At 36.3% G+C, this 26,622-nt stretch overlaps 1 long non-coding RNA gene across 2 annotated transcripts in view; it reads right to left on the reverse strand.

Annotated features, from left to right (window-relative positions):
- The window catches only part of LOC125755602 (uncharacterized), a 39,982-nt gene extending 14,103 nt beyond the window's left edge, over window positions 1-25,879 (reverse strand). For both annotated transcript variants that reach the window (XR_007412457.1, XR_007412458.1), the window contains exon 1: window positions 25,580-25,879. This is a non-coding gene — a long non-coding RNA (uncharacterized LOC125755602). The remainder of the gene's footprint in view (window positions 1-25,579) is intronic.
- Between the last annotated feature and the right edge of the window lie 743 nt (window positions 25,880-26,622).

Consider the following 26,622-nt stretch of genomic DNA (forward strand, 5'->3'; position numbering starts at 1 on the left):
TTTATATTATTATCACTGATTCAAGAAGACTCCATGATGAGGGACTTTTTAATTTACTTGAAACTTCTTTATTGTGTGCATGCATGCATGTGTGTGATGAGGAGAAAAGTTGAGAGGGAGACAGAAAGAGAGACAGAGGCAGTGGCAGACAGAGAAAGAGACTGCATTAAGGGGCAGATGAATACGAAGGTGTAGACAACCTTGGATAAGAAATAAATGTCTAACAATATGTGAGGCAAGAGTTCAAAGAAGAGTTCTGTCCAGGAAACTCAGAAGGAAATAGTTCTCGAGAGTCATTCTTTTTAAATATTATCTGCATTGCCAAGTATGAATTTGAAAATGATGGGCCAAGGGATATGAATAGCAAGCTTAATTTACAAAGTTAAATTGTTTCAATGGACTGTTTAAATATAGTTGAGGATGTCCACCAGCAAGAATACATTGCCATATGCAGTGCAGTTTAAAAATTAGAAACCTTTCTACAGATGTCTGAGTGAAAATATACAAAATGCACGTTTCTCTCTGACATCTTTGCATAGATTCTAACAACTCTTCTTCTCTAAAGTCCTAATGAGATATTCCTTGTAGTAAAGCTAATGCCAAGCATTTTTTTTTATATAAGTGAAGTTGTGCTGTCTTTAAATTTAGTTATCACTTTTTGTTCTTTCTTTGTCAAATAAAATGAATCTAATTTCAATCCAGCAATCATTTTAGAGTTAAACAAAGCTGGCCATCCCGGAGCAATAAGGCGATTCTTAATGGCTAGAGATAAAATCTAGGCATTTTTCAAGTTATGATGTTTCCCTATCATCCTTAGTGAGCCCCACGAATTTTCTTTATCTGTCCTTTAATCAGTTGGATATTCTAGAATTATGTCCTTGCAAAATGATCTCAGAGCATAGATTAAATAATGTAGCAATAAAAAAATAGACTGCAAATATAGAAATCATTGACATTTTAAAAGGAGTTCAAAATTAGCTTTTCGTTTAAATAGAAATTCTATTTTATACAAATTAATTATTCCAATGAAATTTCAATAGAAGGCATCTACCTTTTCAGATTGATGGTTGAGACAGGTGAGGCTCTTGGCAAAATATGATAGGCAAAAAGATTTGGATTTACACAATGTTTTCTTGTTTTACATCAGGTGCTAAAATAATAATTGCAAGTGCTACCTAGAGCATGCACTATGCCTTGCAGCAGTTTTTCTAATAAGATAAAAATCTGAAGGATGATTCATTACACTTGAAAGAAGATGAGATATGACAAAATACCAGTGATGACTGGACATTATAGGGGAAAGCTATGATCTTTGTGGTGATCCTAGATTCAATATGAATCGCAGTGACATGTTTTAATATCTTACATTACACAGTACATGAAAAATGAGTATTGATACTAAGAAGAAGAAGTAAAACTGCAAACCAGTCCTCCCATTAAAATAGAGATTAATACAAACAAGTGAAGAATATTCAGATGCTTGGAACTTTTAATTTTCACGGGATATTAATTTTCATAACACAATTCAGGGACCTTTTAAAAAGTAAATTAGATTTTATTCAACCCAGGCTTTTGCATTTAAATACAGTTCTATCCTTATATAAAAGGTGTCAAGATGGTTATTCCTCTTGGAAGTATTTGCATTATATTCTAAAGAAATAAAGGTTTAGGAATAGATCTCAGATGATAATCTTTCATTTGAATATATAGACTTTGAGTTAGACTCTGTGTGAGTCAATAAATTAGGAAATAGACATGGGATATTACTTCAAGGAGTATTATCTTTGGAAGATAAAATAGAAATAAATGTTTAGCTGTGACACAAGATTGTATATAATATATACTGTAAAGAGGGCTATAAGACTTTGTAGGACAAAAATATCTTTGGTTTGGGTATCAGGGAAAACGTTAAAGTTGATCCAAGTCAAAAAAAAAAAAAAAAAAAAAAAAAAAAGTTGATCCAAGTCAATGAACCTGAAGCTTGTATGATTTCGTAAGTCCTTTTAAATATAAAAGAATACAAAGTTATAAATACAAAATTCCTTTTCTCTCAGAGTCTTAAAAGTTTCTGCATGTGAAGGATCCTGAAGAGTAATTCTCATAACTAGACTTCTACTCCCCAGAAAACAGTGCCCAGGATTCTATTTTAAATCATTTTTATTCATGAGCTCCATTGAAGAGAAGGATAGGGGAAGTCTTGGGAAGAAGTTCTCCAATGTTTTCTTCCTTATTTGAATAAATATTGATTCTTCAAATTGATAAAGACTAGATTTGGATCCCAGTGGACTTTAAATGACAAACCTAGGGTTTTGAACTTTATTAACTAGGTATTTGGAAATAACAAAAGGTATTTTATAGAAAGAACTGCCTCTAGAGAGATACAGATGACTTAGAGATACATTATCTTTGGCTATTATTGTGATCACATGCCAATTAAGTGAGGACAAGCCTTGACTATTATGCTGACATAGGAATGGAAAAGAGGTTAGAGATCCAATATTAGATGGAAAAGCCTGACTGAATTGAACAAATCATTAGGTTGGAAGCCATATATTTCTATATTTCTATATCTCTGTATGTTTATATCTATCTGCTTACCTACCTGCCTGCCTACCTACCTATTAAATAAGCCTGGGCACCCAGAGAAACTGGGAAAGAGAAGGCTTGCTCAACATGTTGACCTAGAGGCATTAATGTTGTTATATCTTGGTGAAGACAGCTGTTGAAAGTTTGGGATTTGGGAAATGCAGTATCGGAGGAAAATGAACTGAAGGTCTTTCTTTACCATTTTCACATAGGTCACTATGTGAATGGAACCATTGTGATTATGGTTGCAACTCTAATGGTACCATCAGACAGAAAATACAGCAATGTTGGTGATATTCCAGTGTTGTTCTTTGGATAAGGTTGTAATCATGATCCTTCTCATTCCTTCCTTGTAAAGTCAATTAACTGTGGGTCCTTAGTGGGGTCATTCTTTTTCACTTCAGGAGTCTTGACTAATATGGATTAGAGTTACTATAGTGTTAACATGGCACCATGGGTACATTGTAGCTAGTCAGAACAAGGTGTTTCTAAATTTTAGTGGGTGCATTATTCTGGAACTCTACTAATTATTTACTCATTCAACAAGAACATTTAGCACCTATTCCATCCAATAACTATCTAGACACTGGAGTAGAGGGATTAATAAAATTTTATTCACCTTGAGAAACATGAATCTTGGGATCCCTGGGTGGCTCAGCTGTTTGGCACCTGCCTTTGGCCCAGGGCGTGATCCTGGGGTCCCGTGATCGAGTCCCACATCGAGCTCCCTACATGGAGCCTGCTTCTCCCTCTGCCTGTGTCTCTGCCCCTCTCTCTCTGTGTCTCTCATAAATAAATAAATAAAATCTTAAAAAAAAGGAGAATCTTAAATGGACTCAAAAAGAAGCCAGGGCTGATCATAATAAATGTCATAAATGTGAAAGCAATGAGTTAATAATAATACATACTTACATAAGTAAATAGACTTATGTAAATAGTGTAAATGTAAAGAGTGCTATAAAAGTGAAAAGTGAGGTTGCATACTGGTTATAGTTTGTTAAAAAATGTAACAAAGAGAAAACAAAACTTTCTGACACTGCCGCCCTCCAGGCACCACCCCATTTCTCTGTTACCCTTCACAGCAAAACTCTTCCAAACTATTGTTAATATTTTAAGTCTCCCTTGTAAATTACTTTAATTTGGATTTTTTCTCACTGAACTTGAACTTCACTGAAAGAGCTGAAATGAAGGAAAGTTTATCTTGCCATATGCAGGGATTGACTTTCTTTCCCATATTATTTCTCAGAGAATTCGAAAGAAGGAAGCATCATCCTCTTTGAAATACTTGATTCTCTAGATTTATTGATACCACATTCTTATTATTTCTCCTTCTTTGTAGACTAATCTTTGTTATTCCTTTTTGCTGACTTCTTGACTTCTGCCCTAAACTGTACAGGAGAGCACTCCATATCCTAGGTCTTTTCTTATATCTAACTACAAGCTTTTCTTGGCTGATCTAAGCAAGTCAAATGGTTTTAAATCTCCTCTCCCTACAAAATAGTCTTTTGTATTCATCTCTGTCCCAAAATTTCTCTGGATCTCTAGACTGACACATTTATCCAACTGCCTATTCAACTTCAGGCTTTAATGACCAACAGGCACGCCAAAATTAATATATATAAAACAAAACTCCTGTTTTTCTTTCTTTAACATTATCTTCACTCATCTCTAAAATCTTTCCCATCTTAGTAAATGACACCACTTATCCATCTATTTGAATCAGGGCACTAGAAAGGATAGATTATTATTTTTTTCTTCTTTTTTTCCCTTATATCTCACATGCAACCTATCAGAAAACTGTGCCATTTCTATCTTTAACATAAATTCCATAGCAGAGATCTGCTCATCAATTTCAGAGAGAAGACCCCGGACCACACCACCGTATCTTGACTACATCGTTTCACAACCTCCCAAGTTATAGATTTTTTTAACTCTCCTCCCATTCACCACGCATATTCTATTCATTCTTCAAATAATATGCAAGTAAGATTTCTAATGACTTCCAATTTTACTTTGAACAAAACCCAAAACCCTTGCAATGACTTACAAAGCCTATGTAATCTGGCCCTTCCCCATCTCTCTGACCTGATTCCATACAATCTATTCACCTCTTCTGGGTCCCTGACACTGTGACCCCCCCTTTTTATTTCCATACCTTGAACATGACTGATGTGTTACCACATAAGAGTTTTTGAATTTGCTGGTCCTTCTTTCACCTCCAAAAAGCCACTTCCCTTGGATCTTGGTAAGAATACATTATTTTCATCTATTAAATCTCTGTTCCTTTAGGAGAAATTTCTCTAACCACACTGAAGTAGTTCTCTACACACATAGCACTAGCCATTTACTATTTCATTATTGTGCTTTATTTCTTTGTAGTTGGTATTAGAATTAAAATTTATTTGTGCATATTTTAACTTTCCCACTAGAATATAAATCTATGAAGGCAAACACTTCGACTTTTTTATTGTGATATCTGCTGCACGTAGGAGAGTGCTAATACATACTGGATTTTCAGTAATCACTTGTTGAATAAAAGATTGGATAAATATGATGAATCCGCTTATTCAAAGTGCCAGAAGATGTAAAAAGTGCCCTACCGAATCATGTCTGTTGTCAATCTACTTTAGTCTTCAGTGGTGTTCATTGATGTGGGAGGCTTGCCTGCCTTTTAATCAATCATCATCCTTATTGCCTGACATATATAGTTTCACATTTTAATTTATTTTTATTTCTCTAAAACATCATACTATGACATTATAATACACCATTGAGAAATTTCTAACTTATTATTTTTTTATTTTTCTTTTTTTACTTAGAGAATGAACAGTTCATTAACAGAAATGAGAAAGAAGGCAGTTTTCCACATGTGACCCAATATGGTTTTAGAGATTCAAAATACAATATTTTGTATTTTACATCCTAGCCTCTTCCCAATTTGCACCAGCTTTGTCAGGGATGATCTCATGCAAAATGTATTTTGTTACATATTTTGAGCTGAACATTTCAAAAATCTTCAACGCATTCCAAAATTAGTATTTATTCAGCAGGATAAAAAGGAAATACTTGCCATAGGTCTCTCCCTTCTCAAACTGTTTGGATTTGGGTTAGGAAAGCTAGCATCAATCATTGCAGTAAAACCTTCAGAATAGATTTCCTTTTCTTATTGCCTCTCTGGTCATTACTAAATAACTGAACGTGTGGCAGGTAACACAGGGGAGCGGGTAGACAAACCCAGTTTCATTTTGCTTCTCTACAGCTTTTACGTGTTATAAATGGTCCACAATTTTACTTTTCTTTCCTTTTATCTTTGGCTTAACAGACCACTCACCCTCAGAAGAATTGTCCTGAAGAAGCCAAAGTGATATTTTTTTTAAAAGAAAATGTATGGATTGCCTGCAACGGACAATTTATTTTATCTATTCCTGTTTTCTTCTCATTGTTATTTTTTAAATTAAATTTTACAGTTTAATTCTAGTGAACATCTAATGTTATATTAGTTTTAGGTGTATAATATAGTGATTCAACAATTCTATACATTACTCAGTGCTCATCCTGGTAAGTGTACTCTTCTCGTTGTTCTTTATATGTATATATTGTAGATAGCTTGGTGTGGCTAAATTTTAATGGGAAAAATATGTGGAATTTCCATCCAAAAAATACAAAGGCAAAATACAGTTTAGGATAGAAATCATAGTTCAAAGAATTATAGCACTCATGATTAAATAAACATATTTTCTAAATAAAAATACAAAGAATCGTGTTGATACATATATTTCAATTAAGGTTTTAATTAAACATAAGCATTTTGTCTTACCATAATGCTATAAAATTATATACTTGTTTGAAATAATCACGGCAGCAAAAAATATCAAACCATGTTTCGCTAATTCTTTTAAAGTAGCAGTGTAGATAAGCAGTATTCCTATTTTCAATAAACTTCTCTGTCTATCATTTTTAATAAAAGTAGAAAAGGTAATCATCTTGGGGAATAGAAGGTTTTATAATATGCCTATATCCCCACACCAGCTTACCAGTTTCCATGTTTACAATCATTTATTTAAAGTCTCTATATATTTCAGGCTTGTTAAACAACAAAATTCAACTCAGCAAATTTAAAGATCAAATTGGCTTTCTTTATTCAAGGATCTATACATCAGGCAGCATCCCATCTAGCAAAAGAAAGGAACTCCAAACACTACAGAAAAGGAAAAAAAAAAAAAATAAAGGTAGAGAAGTGTTAGGACAAGGAAGTCAATAACATTTTGTTATTGAATTGTTTTGGGAAAAATCACCTTCCTTTAGGAGGCAAAGGGGGTTTTCAGGCAGATGACATCACTAGTGCTGACCAGAAAATTCCAGACTTACCAGATAAGATCGCATCCTGGAGAAGGTTGAAACTACAGTTAGGTAAGGCATGAAGCCTTGGTTTGCTGATGTGGGGTTTAGCACAAGGGACTCTATTTTTGGCCTCTGGTCTCCTTTTTAGGAGACAAAATATTAACCAAAAGACATAAATGCAAAACACTACTGGATCTTCATTGTTTGTATTTTGATTTATATATGGCATTTAAAAACGTTCATCAACTATTTCCTTACTATATATATATATATATATATATATATATATATATATATAATTAATGGACAGATATAATTTTATTTCATCATTCAATTTTCTAAAACCAAGGTCTACTACCTGCTGCCTTGGTATTCTCATCCTAGTCTTGAATGACTCTGCTCAGGCTTATGAAAACCTGGCATATTTTAGGCAAAATTTTGCAACTGCTAAATAATGATATCATTGTACTGAAAAATATTTATTTTCTTAATAAATTAAAAATAAATCGAATAAACAAAACTATATAATGGTGCTGTGAGGAAGAGGTAGGAAATGCTCTGGCTGAAAAACAAAATACGGAGAATACTTTCATTCTAGTCTTTAAAAAAATAATAAAAAAATAAAAGGTACTTTATGTCATATGGGGGAAAAAAACCCATCACTTAACAATAAATTGCTGTAAGAATGCTTCTTTTATTTTTCTATCCAATATGAAAATCATACTAGAAACAGATTTATAGAAAGTCACAATTTTGCCTTAAGGGATAAAGAAAGGACAAAATACCAAAGAGTCATTAAGAAAGGTTACATTTTCTTTGATCCTTTGTTAAAGTCTGTTTTAATAGGATGGAAGATAGAAAACCAGACTTTCTGCGAGAATATTCATGAAGATGGTAAAAATACCTGCTGGTCACACAGAACAAAAATAGAACAAACTATCTGGCAAGATTTAGTACACTGCACTCTAGCCTAAAAATCAAGCCTAGACAATCATTCTAGGCTTGTGTGTGTGTGCATGCATGTGTGAGCCTTTTCATATGTATGCATTCAACTATGAAGTAGGTGGAGAAATTTAAATTAGAATTTGAAAGAAATAATCTAATTGTGGATGTATTAATAAACAGTTGAGTACCTCCGAAACACTTAAGTAGATGATATTCTATTTTTCATATTTTCAAAGCTAAGAAAATTGCCTTGCTATGAATTTTGGTGAAAAAAATAGTTTTGTTATTCATATTGAATTTGATAGAATCTCTCATATGCCACTTATTTCAGTGTAGTGATTTCATCATCAAAAATAATCTCTCAAAATTTTGTTATTTTATCTTTTTATTAATTTATTAGTGTCATGAATATTTTTGTATTGTATTTTCAATTACCTTTTGAAATAAGTTCCCCTGTCTTTCCTCTGAAGGTTATATGTAATAGATTTTATATATATATGTATTTTTATATAAACAAACACATATATGCATTTTTATATAAATATATCTATAAAATATACATGCATTGTATGTGTATTTTATATATGAATTTTTATGTAACTACATGTAAAATTTATAAAAGTACGTATATATAAAATCTACTGTGTGTAGTTGGATTACTAGATGGAGTCAGGTTTCAGAACCAGGTTTTATTTCCCCAGTTAAGACATGATCAAGTAATAGAATCAAATGTCAAATCTCTAAATGGGAGAGATTTAAATTCTTTTTTTCCTCAAATCTGGACCCTAATAGCCTGAGAACTGAGGTTTTCTCCTAAGATTTAGTAGCTAACTACATAAAACAAAAGTAGTTCACAATAATGTGAGCAATAACACCTCTTTCTTTTTCCTAGGTTATAAAATGGTCTTTTAACATTAACACTCTAATAAGTTGGGATGTTTGATTCCCTTTGGATATACTGCAAGAAATAAAGAAGACCCTTTTTCTCCACATGGCAGTTTTGAGTCCAAGGGGAGAACCATTGTGGAAATTCAGATAGAGCCAGTCAATTGCTTTATTTGAGGACTTGTCCTCTCTCTCTCTCTCTCTCTCTCTTAAGATTTTTATCTATTTATTTGAGAGAGGGGCAGTGTGAGAAGTAAGCAGACACCCCGCTGAGGAGAACGGGGAGGGGGGGGGACACTAGGCTTGATCCCAAGGCTCTGGGATCATGACCTGAGCTAAAGCCAGAAGCTTAACCTACTGAGCCATTAAGGCGCCCCTGAGCCCCTGAGGGCTTCTTTTCTTTCCATTAATATATTACAGAGGGTTTTCCCAGAGGACCTCCAGCCACTTGTGTGCCTTCTCTGAGGCATTCAGCGGCCACTCTGCTTTGCTGTCTTTAGCAACTGCAATGGAGAGCATTTCAAGGAATGTTAATACCGTGCCTCTTCACACAGGTGACTCCAATTTCTAGAAGCTCTTTCTTTTGCTGCCAGCTTTGGGGACTCCATCTCAACTGGCAATGATAACTGGACATCTTGCTTCGTGCTTTGAAGTGTAAACGGTATTTACATGGCTAACAGCTTCTTGAGTGGGATATATTCACATTTGATAGAAGTGATGCTGATTGGCATGTGTGTCCTAGCTCACTTAATCTTCATGCAACCCTGTGAAGTAGATGCTCTTATATTCTGCATTTCAGAGATGGGGAATTGAAGCTCAGAATGTTATATAACTTAACCCAAAGTAGCAGAGCTTTTTTCGGATTTAGGATTTAAACACATGAAGTCTGGCTCTGGAAGCAGCTATTATGTTGCCCAGTTAGTTAGGAAAAAAATATATTGTTTGGTTATGTGTCTTAGAGTCCAGGAACTGGGAACTGGTAAGACGGAAATGCCACAGATCCAGCTGAGGAGCAGGGAGCATGTAAGAAGCTACAAAGTCAGGGTGACTTCTATAAATTAAAGGCAGGTCTGGGGTGAGATTCTGTGATGTTTATGTATTTACATTATGATTCCAATCCCATAGAACCTGGAAAAATAAATTCCAGTTATCCCAAAGTTTCCTCTGTGTGTATGTGTGCATTTATCCTGTATATCACAATTCCCAAGTATTCCTGGTCACAGTCTGGAAGAGCTTTCAAAGAATGCTAGCTATGACAGATTCAGAATAAAATCCCCAGATGAACCTAATATTGCTTAATAGTAATGGTTATTTGTAAATAGCGAGTAACTAGGTATTATCTGTGAGCAGATCCTTTTACGTATGATTTCCTTTCTTTCTGACTTATTTTATGAAACACATGAATACGAATGGCACTGTTGAAGCATATTTTTTCAACTGAGTTGCGTATGTTTATAGAAGAATAACCAGAGTGGATGAGCATTTTGATTGGAATGTTTCTATTCTGGTATTTACAGCAATGAAGTCTGCCGTAAAGATCATCACATTTTCCCCTTGCCCGTGCTGCCAAAGAAGGCCAGCCGAAAATTCCTTAGAGATGTATGCTTTTGGCATTAGGAGACCTACCGTCTTTGAAAAGTTTGTAGCTTCAGAATAAAACCCTAGAAGGTTACATTGCATTTTCTTTTATTTCTCTCTTCCCTCTCTCTCTCTTTTTTTGGTACCAAAGTTTACACATACACACGCACACAGGTGCCCTCATGCACCCAAACAAAAAAATCCCCTGAATGTGTCTTCTTGTACCTAAACTGCTATACCAGTAGCATTACACTAGAGGGCAGTGCAGCTATTATCATTCTGCTATTCCAGGTCTCTCCATCGAATTTTCTGGTGCTATTGTAGAATATAGAAAGCATACATTCGTTGAAAACTGCATCCATTTGTTTTAAAAGCACTTAGCTTGTACCTGATGGTTAATAGATGTGAATTGCTTGGAGCCCTGATGCACACAGAGCGTGAACATTCATGAATTTGGCAGATTTTTTTTTACAGAAAGGGGGAGGGTAGACAAATATGAACTAAATTCTTTCATTTGCTTTGATACCTTAAGGGGCAAAAAATCAGAAATAATGAAGAATCCTTAGGAACAAGCTGGTAGGTATAAGTATTAGTTTACATTTAAATGAAAATAGCTCAGGAGAGAAGAAAGGATAGGTTTCAAATACTTTCCAGCATCTCCTTTGAAATGCAAAAGAGCAATTGGTATTTATACTAATTTAGGTGGATGCCTCTGATTCGCTGGGTCCTTCTCAAGGATTTGTTTCTATTTACCTTGGCCGTGGGCATTTGGAATAGGAGTTGGAGGCCCGGCAAAGACTTACTGAGGCCTACTAGGTTTGATACCACCTTGAGGGAAAAAAGAGCCAGGGTGACTTGAACACCCTTCAGGAAGGAGAAGCGGGCAGAACAATACGTTAGGACATTATTCCCTTTCACTGGCAAAACTTAAAAGAATAAATTTATAAACATAAGGCACCAGAAATAAAAACATCCTTTCGTTCTATTTCCTGCAGTGACAAGAGATATATATTCTAGATTGTAGACAGAGCTGCCTTGGAGATAAATTGTCTGATTTCAGCATCTCAGCAGTGGATAATAGATTCCCCTCAGAACCACATAATTAAAAAATGACATTTCTGCTACTTTGTGCCAACCCAGTACTGTTGTTGCCCCTGGCTTTGGGGCTGGGGAGCCCTGCAGGGTACAACCAAACAAATTTTGCATTATTCAGTAGGACAATGTAAGGTCTTGTTAACAAAAAAAAGTTCCTTCTAGGGGGACCAGAGTACTTTATTATATTCTTCTCTACAAATTGCTCGTTCTGCTCTTCGTTTTTCAAATCTTGCCAACAAGGAAAGGGTATGAACGATGAGATTAGGACATCCACTTATTACAAGTTAGCAAGATGAAAGACAGCATATGTGACTAGCAGAATAAATTAAGAGCTGAATTTTAGCACTTTCTTTCCCCCTCCAAGTAGAAATTCACAATCAGCCAAAGATAAGGCCAAATGCTATGAGAAAAATATGCAAATCAAAGTGCTTTTAAGGTCCATATCCTTAGGTATCTTTTAGATGAGAGGGTTAATCCTTATACGGATTTTTTCCCCCCCAGGAGCTTCTTGAAAGGTAATTGACTGCAGTCTGAGCAACAGCTCTTTACGGGCCAGTCAGTTCACTGTTTATCTCCAAAAAAGTGTGCGTGCTAGACAAGTCTCCAATTAACAGTCACTAAAGTGTAAATGGATTTCCAAATATCATATAGCCAGTAAAGAGTGAAATCAGGACCAAGAATGGATCTCTCGATTCTTACTTCAGGTGTTCAAATAAATGCCAATATCCTGCAGGGGTCTGTCTTCATTTCAAATAACAAAAGCACAGATAAGAATATTCTTTTTTTTTTAAAAAAAAGATTGTATATAATATTCCTTAAATATATATAATGCAATGAATTTGAATTTTGGAATTCGAACCCCAAATTCTGAAATTTTCAGAATCCTCCACCCAGGGTTTCAACCCTAGTATCACAACTGATTGCCCTGGGGCCCTGAGGATTTCACTACTCTTCTGTGAACACTTCTGTGTTCTTTTGAGTAAAAGTAAATTACCTGGACAGGATGGCCTTTCTCTCAGACTTACAAAAAACATGTGAAATGCTGTGTCTAACTGCCAACTTCAGAAAAATAAATAAATAAATAAATAAATAAATAAATAAATAAATAAATGTAAAGGAAGATGACTATAGATTTTAATAAGTGTATATAATGCCTTAGAAGTCACCGAGGCCATCTACAGGCTAAGAATAGGTCTGGGGAATATGATATCCCTGGGACTGCCATTTTTCTTGCACTTATGAATTGGGTAATTTGAAGTGCTGGCAATGACCGTGTGCCCTTCTCAGAGAGATGTTGTGAGGGTTATGGGAGTGGATGGGTTTCATTTTGGGCCAGTAGCTGATGTGTAGTAAGCTCTCAGGAAATATACAGATACGAAAAATGCTTGTCCTTAACATTTAAAATCCATCAGTATTCATGACTTTCACTCAATATATTGTCGATTTAGAAAACAGACTGTCAGGTTTCAAATTCAACTGCACTTACTAGCTGTGTAACTTTGGCATTGATTAAACTCTCTGTACCACTGTTGGCCTTTTTTCCCTCCTAATATATAGTGGTGTATTTATTACAACCTTTGAGAAGGTAAACTGCTCATCAAAAGCATACAAATCTATTTACTAGTTCATGTACTGTAAGAACTAAGGAATATGACATTCTGTTGAAGCATAAGGAATGGGAAAAATGATGATATAAATAAATTTACATTAGATGAATGTTCCTTGTGCCTACAGGGAGATAATCTTGCTGTCTTCTTGAGCTAATGATAGGTACAATGCCAGTGTGGTAAAAGATGAGTGCTATGGTTGAATGTGTCTGTTCCCCAAATTCATATGTTGAAATCCTAATGCTCCAATGATGGTATTAAGAGGAGGGGCTTTTGGAGGGGTGCTTACAACACAAAGGTACAGCCTCAATAATGGGATTAGTGCTTTTATAAATAGGCCCTAGAGAAATCCTTTCCTCTTTCACCACATGAGAACACAGTGAAAGGTTTGTGACCTGGAGAAAGGCCTTTACCCAATCATGCTAGCACCTTAATCTCAGACTTTTAATCTCCAGAACGGTGAGAAAAAAATTCCTGTAAAAGATAGAAATATAATAAGTTTTATATGTATACTTTTATTTGTAGATGAGAAGTATGGAAATGATAACTAGAAACTATTAAGATCAGTTACTGAAAAGATGAAAGCAGAGTGGAGATATGAGGGAAGAGAAATGGATAGCAAGGATGTGAGACTCACTCTTATGAAAGTTCTGGAAAAAGTTCATGGTAATGTTTCAAGTACCCCAGATATAGACAAAAATTTTAAAACCATGAGTTTCCTTTGTTAATTATGTCTTTTGATGCACAGAAGCTTTTAATTTGATGTAGTCTCACTTGTTGATTTTTGCTTCTGCTGCTTGTACTTCGCTGTCAAGTCTAAAAAATCCTTACCAAGACCAGGGTCAAGGAACTTCTTCTCTATGTTTTCTTCTAGTTTTGTGGTGTCTTTGTAGCAGAATTATAATAAAGTAATGTGCAGGACATGAGGAAAAAAGAAAATCATCTTTGGGCCAACACCACAGTATGACAGCCAAAGGCAAAGATCATCAATGATTACTAAAATTAGTGAACAAAATTATGATGAATAGGATATTTGCTGGTTGCCTGGGTGGCTCAGCAGTTGAGTGTCTGCCTTTGGCTCAGGATGTGATCCCGGGGGCTGGGATGGAGTCTCACATTGGGCTTCCTGCATGGAACCTGCTTCTCCCTCTGCCTATGTCTCTGCCTCTCTCTCTCTCTCTCTCTCTCTCTCTCTCTCTGTGTGTGTGTCTGTGTGTCTCTCATGAATAAATAAATAAATAAAATCTTTAAAAAAATAGGATATTTGCACAGCTGTAGTGTAACTAACACCCTAAAAAAGGAAGTCTTCATAAGTACTAAGGTCATAGAAGACAGAGAGAGAGAAAGAGTGAAAGAGAGAGAAAGAAATTTTTAGAGATTAGAAGAGATTAAGGAGACATCAATCAAATGCAATGTGTGGTCCTGGATTGGATAGAGAAAAAAAAAAAAAAAAAGAAAACTTTCACGTGACAGCTCAGGAAATTCAAATCATGTCTATAGATTAGTAAATGGGAGTATACCAAATGTTAATTTTGCACTTTTGATAATGTACCATGCTTGTGTAAGACGTTGACTTTAGAGAAAGCTAAGTAAATGAAATACTGAAATTCTATTATTTTGTAACTTCTCTATAAATCTAAAAGTTTTTCAAAATAGAAAGTTAAAAAAATAATATTCTGAGGATACAGACACTTCAATACTTAGAGTTTAGTTTAAAAATTTTTAAAAAGGGGAAAACCTTTAGGACCAAGCTTAAGTTTATAAGTGACAGATTTTTAATATATGTTTGGAAAAGTAATATAATGGCAATAATAATGTTTATCTAAGTTAATTACAAGACCAGTATAGTGGGATTCATGCCTTATCTCAACTTTACAAGATAAGTGGTAATGTTCTTCCCATTTTAAAAGGGGTCAATTAGCAATTAGAGAGTTAAATCATGTGCCCAAAGCTGGGTCCAAGTTTGTTCTCTATTCAAGAAAAGAAATTTTTATTTACTGAGTGCCTAATAGGATTGTCACTTTGCATACATTATGTCTAAGCCTCATAATGCCACTGCAAAAACTAATGCCCTCCTTTAAGAATTAGGAAACTGAATTCAGAGAGGCTACACACTAGTAACAGGGAGCTTAAATGAGCATATTTGTTCTACTTCTGTTCTGTATAAGCTTCACTGCTACCTTCATCTGATTAAAAATCTGTATTCTCCCTTTATTTATCACATTGAATCTACATCTAAAAGGGGTTAAAAGAAATGTTACTTTGCCAGGTCATTTTTATTAAAATGAAAACATACTAGATCCCTGTATGGTCATGATTAAATGAATAATATGGGTTTTTTTTTTTTTTTGATTCTACAAAGTAAATGGAAGTAAATAGTATTATTCCAATAAGGCTGAAGAAACACACATGCCCACGCATGCACAGATACACACTTATACACATTCACACACATCTGATCTAAGACAACTAAACAGAGGTTAAACCTTAAAACTTCTCCTCATTTCTTTATAAATCCCTTTCCGTATACTGTTGGTGTCTGTTCCAGTGGCAAGCAGTGTGCTTGGCCCTGAATCAGTGACTAATTTATGTAAGGAGACTAAACCTGAGCCTTGAGCTCTGTTCCATTTAGAGAGTCAAACTTTTGCTTCTTTCTGGTGCACTTGTGTGCCTGTTGGGCCTGGAATTTATTTACATGAAGAAATAGGGACAGAATTCTCTAAAGGGCAAAGAGGGGTAGACAGAAAAGCTTGCACTAGTATCACAGCCTCAATTATCAGTGTGAGAGGGGATTTAGAGTAGAGTATTGGGTTTAATTTTCCCTAGTGGCATCCCCAAAGGAAGAAGAATCACATTTGGGACCCGGTCTGGAAGGATTAAAGGTAGGAAACAGTGTTAGGGAAAGATTAATAAATTGTTTTCACTCTGTGAGGGCAAAATAATAGAAAAGAGAGTGAATCACCATCCCCACAATAGCTTGTTCCTCTGAGGCTCAGAGCATGCTCTGCATGTTGACATCTTTGTCTCCAGAGTTTCAGAAGCACCTGGTTGTGTCTGGTGGAAGTTCTTCAGAGAAAATGCAAGAGGCTACTATGGAGAATCCTCACCAGAGTGGGGACAGTAGAGGCCCCTCCAAGAAATATTGCCTGTGGTTGTCAGAGGGGGAGGAAGGGAGAGTCAACATGCGAGAGAGGTAATGCAACTTTCCATGATAGGAAACACAACCTCTGGAGATTCTTCAGAAAAAATTTGAGGGAAGTTATATGAAAAATTTCTGTGAGAATTCTTCAAATAACTTGTGGGGAAAAATCCAACAGAATAAGTTTTATTATCCTTAATGCATTCACCCTCATGGTGACCTTGGAAAACAAGAGATATACTGAATATTGAGTTGCTACCATTTTATTTAGAAAGAAAAATATTCCTGAAAGTATTTGCTTTTTAAAAGCCAGTGAAATTATTTCTTCCATGAATTAATATATGCTAAATGGTTTTTAAGAATGACCCCTGAAATATCTAATGGCTTGAACCAAAATTAAACGCTAAGAGCAATTCTGAGAGGAATGTAGTAGTTTGGCCAAGCAAATCCATGGACCAAATCGGAACAAGGTTCTGTTATCTCCATGTGCAGCTTCCAGAACTGCCCTGCAGGTTGCCCCCTTCTTGGTAGCCAGAGAGAATAAAAGGGGGTGGCACACGGAAGGATTTTATAGACCAAGCCTGAGAGTGGCACATGTCCCTTCAGCTTGCCTTCCTCTGGTGAGAAAACCCTCCTGGTGCCACATGGCCTGCTGGGGAGCCAGTGAATGGCATGTGTGTGCCTGAAAAGAAGAGAGGACAGTTTATGGCAAAGATCCAGTAGTCTGTGTCACACTCGACAGGGCATTCTTTGAATTTGTTTTCCAACAAGTTCCGCTAAGCCCTGTGAGGAATGAACCCTTACTACAGGCTTGCAAATAATAAATCCTTGCTGAATCAATAAATGAGTCACATCGTCTAAAATAAACTTCATTTTTTAAGTGATTAGTAAAATGCCTAAGTGGAAGTTAACCATTACATTTCATTCTGCAGAGAGATTGTTCAGTTAAGACTCACATCATTTGACCATATGATCCATTTATTCAGGGAACACTTATGAAAAGTCTGTGATGGGCTCCTAGTTTAGATACAGGGAATAGAGCAGTGACAGAGACCATCCAGTTCCCTGCTCTGACAGTGAATGAATAGTGACATATATCCATTCCTTCTATAAATGATAATAAGAGCATTGATTATGTTTAAGGCATTGTCTTAAGTGCCAGAGATATGAATGAATATGAGATACAAAACTATTCTCCTTCAGAGACCTTAGGTTCTAGTGGGAGAAAGGAATTATAGACTGACTAAATAAGTAAATCCAAGATGGAAGGCTTCTGTAGTGTGGTGGGAATCTTGAGGCAAGAGGAGCCCAGCAGGTCCATTTCACAAGGTGAGGTCAGGGAATATAATGGTGTTGGAGTCTCTGAGTGTGGAGGTGCTGCAAAAAGCTAGAAGTGAGCCACGCTATGACTAGGGGACCCAAGTATAGCAGCAGAGCTAGGGATCTCCACAACTCAGCCCATAGTTGGATTGGAGGAGGTCATGCTGGCACCCATATTTAGAGCATCTTAATATGATTTGATGGTAGAAATGGGCTATCAGATCCTCGACTGGAGTGATAACAGAAAGGATGCCTTATTCATGCTGTTAAGAAGGACAAAAGATGAGGAGGCCTATAGAGTTTTATTTCTCAGAAGAAGAGAGTGCAGAAGCTGATATTACAGCTGATTGGATTAGGGCAGCATTCTTTTTTTTTTTTTTTTTTTTTTTTCAGGGCAGCATTCTATCCCCAGATGAGTATCCAGCCAGGGTGAGAGGCTTCCTGAAGAGCAAATTATGGATGGGGAAATCGATAATCTTGGAATGGTGGCCCCGGTAATGGTATCTAGCCTTCTCCTTCTTTCTTAGGTGAGGTGAGGTGGACATCAAGGAAACAAGGTCATTAGATGATGGAATGTTCATTATGGATGTTCATTATGAAAAGAAAGTAGGAACTACTCAGACTTTGATCCAGGTACCTAGACCTTTCCCAACCACCAATCAGCCCACCAAGGTTGAGGATGAGGAGATAAGTCCAACCAAGTTCACTGTTGAAATTTTTGACCTGAGTACCAGAACCACTAAACATACCCTTACTGACAAGGGATACGGTAGCAGCATGTAGACCCAGGCCCCTTTCCACATGCCTCCATGGTATCAACCACTTCATACCCATTTTATGGAAGTAGTGAGTGAGACAGTCCTCCATGGGTTTCTTGAATTCTTACTCATCTCTCTAGGTATGTCAAGAATGCCAGGACTTGAATGCCCTTAACCTGGGCCATTTCTCAGAGAGTTTTTTTCTAGGGAGCAATCTTGAAAGATGAAATGATATCTGCTTCAGGGACAGAAAGCAAGTTTGTCTACTGCTTGTTATAAAAGCAGTGGCTTATGCTAAGTTAGAGTTCCTTGGCAACGATGAAAATCCACTACATGTGTAACAATTCTCTCACTCCCTCCACATGGTGGGACTTAGTGGCAAGTGAAATAGCACAAACCAGGAGTTTTGTGTCTTCTGACAGCATGAAAGAGATGATACAGGTTAGGTTCTTGTAAATGGGGATAAAATCAAACCCCAGATCCCATAAGAAATCTCCTGATGGAATTCACTTTTGGAGAAGTTCTGTTTGAGATGTTTAACAAACATCCAAGTGGAAGTGTCTAGTATATATGGGGATATACAGTTTGGGGATTCAGAGAGAGGTCCAGGCTATAAGTAACATTGGGAAGTCATTGGGATATATGTGTATTTGAAGCCCTTGGATTTAATAAGTTCACCAAGAGGGTGAATACAGTTAGGTAAGAGGAACCAGGCCTGAGACATGAGACACTTCAACAAATCCCAATAAATGCTATGGAGTCAGTACTATTTTATTGCTGTGTCAAGCAAATGACACCAACTTCTCAGAGAGAGGTAGAAGAATACACACTTTAGAACATGACAGTCCTGCCTCCAAAATCTCATCTCATTCTGCTTAACCACTAATATTATTGGATATATTTTATTTGTTGAACACACCTACAACTTTTCCTGGCCTGTCTTCTTTCCTTATTCACATTCTTGGGCCTGGAATACTCTTCTCATCCCACTTCTAATGACTGAGTCCTTCTGCTCTTTCAGATTTCTGCTACCTTGTTGTCTCTTCAGTGAGGCCCATTCCAACCACTTCACACCCAGTTATGTTTTATCAAACCACATATTCATTTCTTTTATTGTGTGTGTCATAATTTATATTCCTATTATGTTTAAAATCTTATATTATTTGATACCTAGCTACATATTTATTTATATACTGATAATGTCCTGTATAATGCTTCATGAGGACATGAATATCAATAGTCTCCTACTCTACTACACTCCCAACATCTGATCCAGTGCCTGGTCCTGGTGTTTGGAAATAGCTCAGTAAATACTTGGAGAGTAAATCCAGGACTTGTGAAAATGTCAACCCTTTAATTCATCTGAGCTTCTATTCCCTCATCTGTAGAATTATATCAATTTTATAGTTTTTGTGAGAAGTCATTAACCTTGTTTATATATACTGTCTGACACCTAGTAGGCCCTCAGCAAATAAAAAATATTAATCACTTGGTATTAGAAGATTGTATTGGAAAAATCCACTGAAGAAAAACATCATTTATTCAAAAGGAGAATTCTCTCTGCTTGGGAAGAGAAATGAATGGTTAGACTAGTCTATGAGTGAATAAAAGGCACATACAGAAAAAAGACTAATAGACAGATTGAAACTTCAAAGACTGGGAGATTGGAAAAAATCCAAAATAGAGCTAAAGAAACTAGAACCAAAATGAGTAAAGATCTAAGCAACAAAATGAAAAGAACATTGTACAAGAAATGTCCATAAATCTAAGGAATGTTTCTGGTTCAGAGGGAGCAAGAGATCAGCAAAGAAGAAGATAGGTAGTGAGGAATGACAAAGATTGCTCTTTGATAGAAGCAGCTGAGCTGTCATAAAATCAAAAATAATACTTTCTCTTCAGGATAATAAAAGAGAGGGATGGGGAAGAGATTCAGAAAACACAGGTACACTCTCCAGAAGCGTTAGGCTTTGAAAACTATCAATCTTGGGTCTAAATAACTGATTAAAAATTAAATGTTACATGACCTTGACTGAACTCTCAGAAAACTTCAAACTTCATAAGAAAGAAGTCAAAATGCTGTAGTGATTAGTTTAGGAGAGGCCTTTTAAAAAATATCCACGAATAAGGTAAATTTTTCACCTTTAAATAGAGAGTGCTTGGGAACCCTAATATATTAAATATATATTTGGGTACATGTATACAAGCATAAATATAGAGCATAAGGGATAAAATGAGAAAAATGAACCAAGACTATTTTTAAAAGAATGGCGATAAGACTCATGTACACGTATTAAACACAAAGGAAATATTTAATTATTCTTGTTACAATTTTATTATAACAACTTACTTATAAGTATTATAAACTATTCTTTGTATGGAATATGTATACCTATGTTTATAAATACATATGTGTATATATAAACTCCTTTTGAGGACAAGGGTATCTGGTTCAGGCTGAAATTCTGGGACCTTGAGTTGGACTCTACAATGAACAAGGATAGAACCTCAAATGACAGAATATAAATTATTTTTTTGGAAAAATTTCATTATGGAGTGAAACTTCAATGTCATATGAGGTTTCAGAATCAAAGTGTCTTGGTAGAGGGTGAGACGCAGGTAAAAGGGAGCAATGGAAGTGGTAGGAAGGGAGCAATAGAGCCAGGAGGTAAAGGCTGAAAACATTTCTTCAGTCATCAGCAGGTTAAATGGTCAATACATTTATTATCCTAGTTTGGGATGAGGAGGTGGCTGTTAAGTGACATGGTGACTGAGAAAATGAAGACTTTGTGATGACTTGACTTCAGTTGCCAAGCTTGCTTTGACCTATCGTACTGGGTTTGTGTACCCTGAAAATTCATACGTTGAACTGCTAATTGTCAATGCGGAGGTATTTAGAGATGGACGGAGACTTTGGGAAGTAATTAGGCTATGAGGGTTGGGCCCTCATGATAAGATCAGTGTCTTTATAAGAGGAGACAAGAGAGTGCTTGCTTGCTTCCTTTCACTTTCTCCTCACCACGGGAAGCTACAGGAGAAGAGGACCATCTGCAGACCAGGATGCTACAGGAGAAGAGGACCATCTGCAGACCAGGAGCAGGGTATTCACAAGGAGCAAAGTCAACTAGCACTTTGGTCTAGGACTTCCCAGTCTCCAGAACTGAGAGAGATAAATTTTTGTTGTTTAAACCATCCATTCAATGGTATTTTGTTATAGCAGCATGGTTCCAGGAAGACAGCTTGCTACTTTAAGAAAATAAATTACTGATCTTTGAAGCAGGTATTTCAGAGTAGTATAATCTGAGTGGATTCATTTTCCTAGTATCTATCAGGTCAGGTCCCCAAGGCTAATGACCTTCTAAGCATCAAAAAAAAAAAAAAAAAAAAATTTCAACATGTGCTTCATTTGTAAAGAAAGTGTTATGCCCCTTTGACATTTTCTCCCTCATTCCCAGATAATAATCTATTAGTAATAGCATTGAGTGGTATGCAATAGGATTCTGAAGTAGCTTTAGTGGAAATTTTATAATTCTTTGTAATGTTGACCTACCCTCTTCACACACTGCTTCTTACAATAATCAGGTACAATAACCAGATCAGGGGTTAGCAAACTATGACTCATAAGCTAAATTTGGCTCACCAGCAGTTTTTGAAAATAATGGTTTTTTTGGAACATAGCACACCCATTCATTTTTGTATGGTCTTTGGCTGCTTTTGTGATGCTGATTTGTTGTCATCAGAGTTCCCAGATAAAGTTGCCATTGTGGGACATGCTGTTCCACAGAACCACAGCTGATGGGGTAGATTTTCTGTAAGATTTCCTTTCAAAACTTCATGATGTCTCTTCCTGCATTTCATAAGCATATGTATATTTTTAAAATTACACATTCTAAATTTCTCTGAATATTTTCACAGGTATTTTGAGAAAGACCATAGGCATAAGATTAGTCATTTTGCCTTCTGGAGTAATTTCATCAGTCTTATTAGATTCTGATTTTTAAAGAATCTTCTAGAAATTGAAATTTTGTTTTCACACAGAGATACAAAACATCTTTACTTCATCATCAGTATTCTTTTTTTTTTTAAGAGTTATTTATTTGAGAGAGAGAGAGAGAGCCACCTTGAGTGAGGGAAGGGCAGAGGGAGAGAGAGAAGGAGAGAGAATCTCAAGCAAACTTCCTGCTGAGCACAGAGCCTGACCTGGGGCTGTATTTCAGGATCCTGAGATCATAACCTGAGACAAAATCAAGAATTGGACACTTAATCACCTGAGCCACTCAGGTGCCTCTCATCATCACTGTTCTTTAACTGAAATGTAAAAATGGCTCATTATTCCCTCAATCACTCATTAAGCTCCACTCTTATATTCCACCATTTTTTTCAGCTGCACACATCTTTGAAACATTATGAGGACTTTTACTCCCTCCAGAATAAAGCCAAAATTGCTTTATTAGGCCTTAGGGGCTTTGCCTTGTGTGGCCCTAATTATCTGTCCCATTCTGCACCCACACAGTGCTCTTGCCTACATCATGAAGGTTTTCTCATGCCTTGAAGATTTTGCACCTTCTTCTGTTTCCTCTGCTCCACAAACCTTGTGCATCTCTGCATATGCAGTAGCCATTCATCATCCATTTCTTTATTCTTTTCCATTCATCAAATATTTATTAAGCACCTGCTCTGTTTTGGGTTCAGTGCAAAGCATGGGAGGAATGAGATAAATAAATATGCACAATCTCAAGGAACTAATAATCCAGAGGGAAATCCAACTGCATAAACATTTAATTGCAATGCAGCATCGGACCTAAATTAAGAAAAAGAAACATACATTTTTGAAAGCAAAAAACAAATGTGCATTATGATACTTTGTAAGAAAGATCCTTGTGCAGGATCCAAATAAGGTCTGGATCCTGTCGAAAGTGGCACCAAAACAGTTGATATTACATCAAAGTTGTCTGCATGTATAAATCTGATTTTCTTTAAATTCCTACCATTATTTCCTGTCCCTCACTTATTTATTTTTTTAAAATATTTTATTTCTTTCAGAGAGAGAGAGAGAGAGAGAGAGAGAGAATGAGTGGTGGGGTAGGACAGAGGGAAAAAGAGAAAGAAGCAAGACTCTCCGCTGAGCAGGAAGCCTGAAGCGGGACACCATCCCAGGACCTTGAGATCATGACCTGAACTGAAGGCAGACATTTAACCAACTGAGCTACCCAGGTGCCCCTCCTGACCCTCATTTATAACTAACTAATAAGTATATATGTTCTTGGATGTTAGCTCTCATCTCCCAAACTGGTAGCTCCATATCTGAACTCATCATCATATCTACCAGACATGCTCTTTTTGAGTGAACTTTCTTTTTTTTTTTCTAAATTCTAATCTGTAACATCATATGCTTCTTTTAAATGATGTTTATGCATCCAGATAATTTAAAATTCATTTACTCTGAGACCCCTTGCCTAGTCTCTTATACTCATTCATAGGTTTCTAATCTTTTCACATTATTGATCACAATGTAATTAGGTACTCCATTAGTTATTTAATAATTTACATTTGATCACCACCCCCCATAATCCCAGGAGACTACAGCTGTTTGTAGATGCATGAAGAGTAAACCATTGTACTCCTAATATATGGCCTACTCTCTGGCACATGATAAATATTCAATAGATAAGGTTTAAAAAAAATTTTTGTTGTTTATGGAAAAAATAAGACATTAGTCTGTATGTGTTATTTTCCTTGATCTTGAAGTTACTTTCATAAAAACCTTGCATTTCAACATTTTGTTCTGATTTTTAGGAATTTAAATTGCTAGTCCTCCACTTCTAATCTCTTTGATGCAGAGAAGTCAAATTACATCACTTGAACCACTGCTCAGATTCACCCTATTAACTTAAAAATGTTCCACAATTCCACATTGACAAAAGAGTGACATCCAGTCTCTTGAGACTGTTAATCAAAGCCCCAAATATTTTTTTCCTGAATATTTTGCTGTAGTTCCCAGCCATCCTTAACGTAAGATGTATATGAATATTCTCCTTTAGAAATATTTCCCTCTAATCAGAGTGAGTTAATACATCTTTATCTTTCCATGGGTAAAAGATATACCCCGTGCTATACATTACATATCTCACAGAAGTGGGGCCTTGCAGACCTATACACCACATTATCCCTTCCTGAAGCCAGAGATGATTGGATAAATCACTATCAACATTCTATTCTTTCTCCTCAACTGGGACAGAGGCTCGTTTGTTGATAGGAGCTCAAGTTGAAAGATGACAGGAGGCACCATTTTGGGATGGTCATAATGGACCAAGGAAAAGGATAGCTGAGGAAATGAATATGAATATGCAGAAGAGAAAATTAAAAGAAGACACAGGAAGAAGCAGAGATGAGCACTCATTTTCCCTTAAACAGAAGCAGAGGAAACTAACTGCTTGTCTTCTCCTTGATGTCCATGTTCTTGTTCCAGGTTCTGGTGAAATCCAGACACACTGCTGGCAGTGGCTTTGATGTGCTACCAGGCATTCTTCCACTAAGTTTTCCTTTTTTGTAAAAGGCACTTAGCTAGCTTCTGCTGCACTCAGGTCTGATGTCCTTTTGCTAAGGCAATACTCTAAGCTTTTGGTCTATGTACTTTTGCTTGACTGATTTCCTCCATAAAATGCTCCCCTACTGACTTCCACACTTTTCAGTTTTAGTCATTCTTTATAATCTCCCTGATTTATTATTTTTTTTAGGATGACTTAAAACTAAAAGGAAAAGTCCATTCTGTGTCCTCCGAATTCCCCAAACATACATTTTTTTTTCAGAAAACGGATAAAGCAAACACTTAAATCCTTTAAATGCTTTATGTAATGACAAGAAGCTTTGAATACTAATTTTTCAAAATCTAAGGAAGAAAATATTTTGCAATCCAAGAAGTGATAAAATAAAAATTATGAGCATGCTTTGACTTCTATTAAAATACAGGCAATATGAAAAAATGAATGAATGACTCTTTCAACTGTACTGGCACATTTCATCTAAAGCACGTATAATGGTAATTAAGATGTTTAAAATACAAATCATAAAGGCATTGTTGCCATAGCGTCACATTAGTACACATGTAGTTCTCATCTCTCAAGATTGCTTTCTTTAAATGAACTATTCTTAGAAAAAGTCCTTTGAACTTATTTCCTGATTGAAAGTTTTATACTTCCTATCTTCTAGTCTTGTGCTTATTTATCTTATCATTTTCATAGATCATATGCCTGATAAAAGCAGTCTGATATCGAGAGATCTTTAAATTCATTGGATCATACAATAATGCTTATAATTGTTGATCTTACCATTCATTGCCTTCTCCTCATTTTCACCGTCATCAGGACCACGAACTAAGTTAGTACTCTGTGCTGGTCACTGGCTGATGGTTTCCCTCTATCAGCTCAGGAGGTCTTTACAACCAGAGGATGAAGGAAGTATGATTTCCTTCTACTCTTCTGAGTTCTTAGCTGAGATCTCTGTAATAAAAGACAGATTGACAAGAGAAAACCAAAAAGAATGTATCAACATGAATATTTCATATATATGTGGAAGATACGCAGGGAAAACGAGTAACTCCGGGAGTTGGTGTAGATTTCAGGATTAGATACTGTCATAATGGAGAAGGAGAAGTGGGGGGTAGGCTTTTTAAGAGGGATGAAGGGATTTTGGTGAAAGATGAACAGGTGGTCTGTGATGTCCTTAGTAAAACAGATTGGGAGGTATGACGCTTTGTGACAGAGTGTGTCTGGTGTGGTATCGACTTCCAGCCTTTTCTCCTGTGATGAGTCAGTCTTCCCTGGCAAACGAATATCCTGGGGGGAAGATTTATACAACTGAGTTTCTGCTGGAGGATCTGTCTTTAGGCAGAGAAGGGGAATTCAGAGAAAGCCTCCTCTTACACTGGCTGTTTTACAAGTGCCTACATCTCAAAATAATGTGGCGAAGCGACGTATTTTTGGGTGGTGGATGTTACCATCCTTCAGAGGAATGTTCAGGTGCTAGAAAGGTGAGGCCACACAGAATATCACAGCGTTTTAAAACAATGTTTGATGTGACCAACCTCGGATACTACCTCCTGGAGGGAGTTAAAATAAATTCAGGTAGAGAAATCCAAGTGATAGCGCTTCATCGGCAGGAATGTGAGACAGAATTCGAAGAACACAGGCTCTCCTGAACCTACTGTCTCATCACCAAACCCTGCACCTGAACTGAAAGTATTTTGTGTAACAGACTTTATTAACAGGTGATAGCTAGGAAAACGTGTGTCTATCTGCTGTGGTGATACTTCATGACACACACTGCGTCTTTCTGTGGGAATCGCATGCTTCATCATTTGGGTGATGCTCAT

Source organism: Canis lupus, chromosome 8 (genome assembly GCF_003254725.2).
Source record: "Canis lupus dingo isolate Sandy chromosome 8, ASM325472v2, whole genome shotgun sequence".
NCBI lineage: Eukaryota > Metazoa > Chordata > Mammalia > Carnivora > Canidae > Canis > Canis lupus.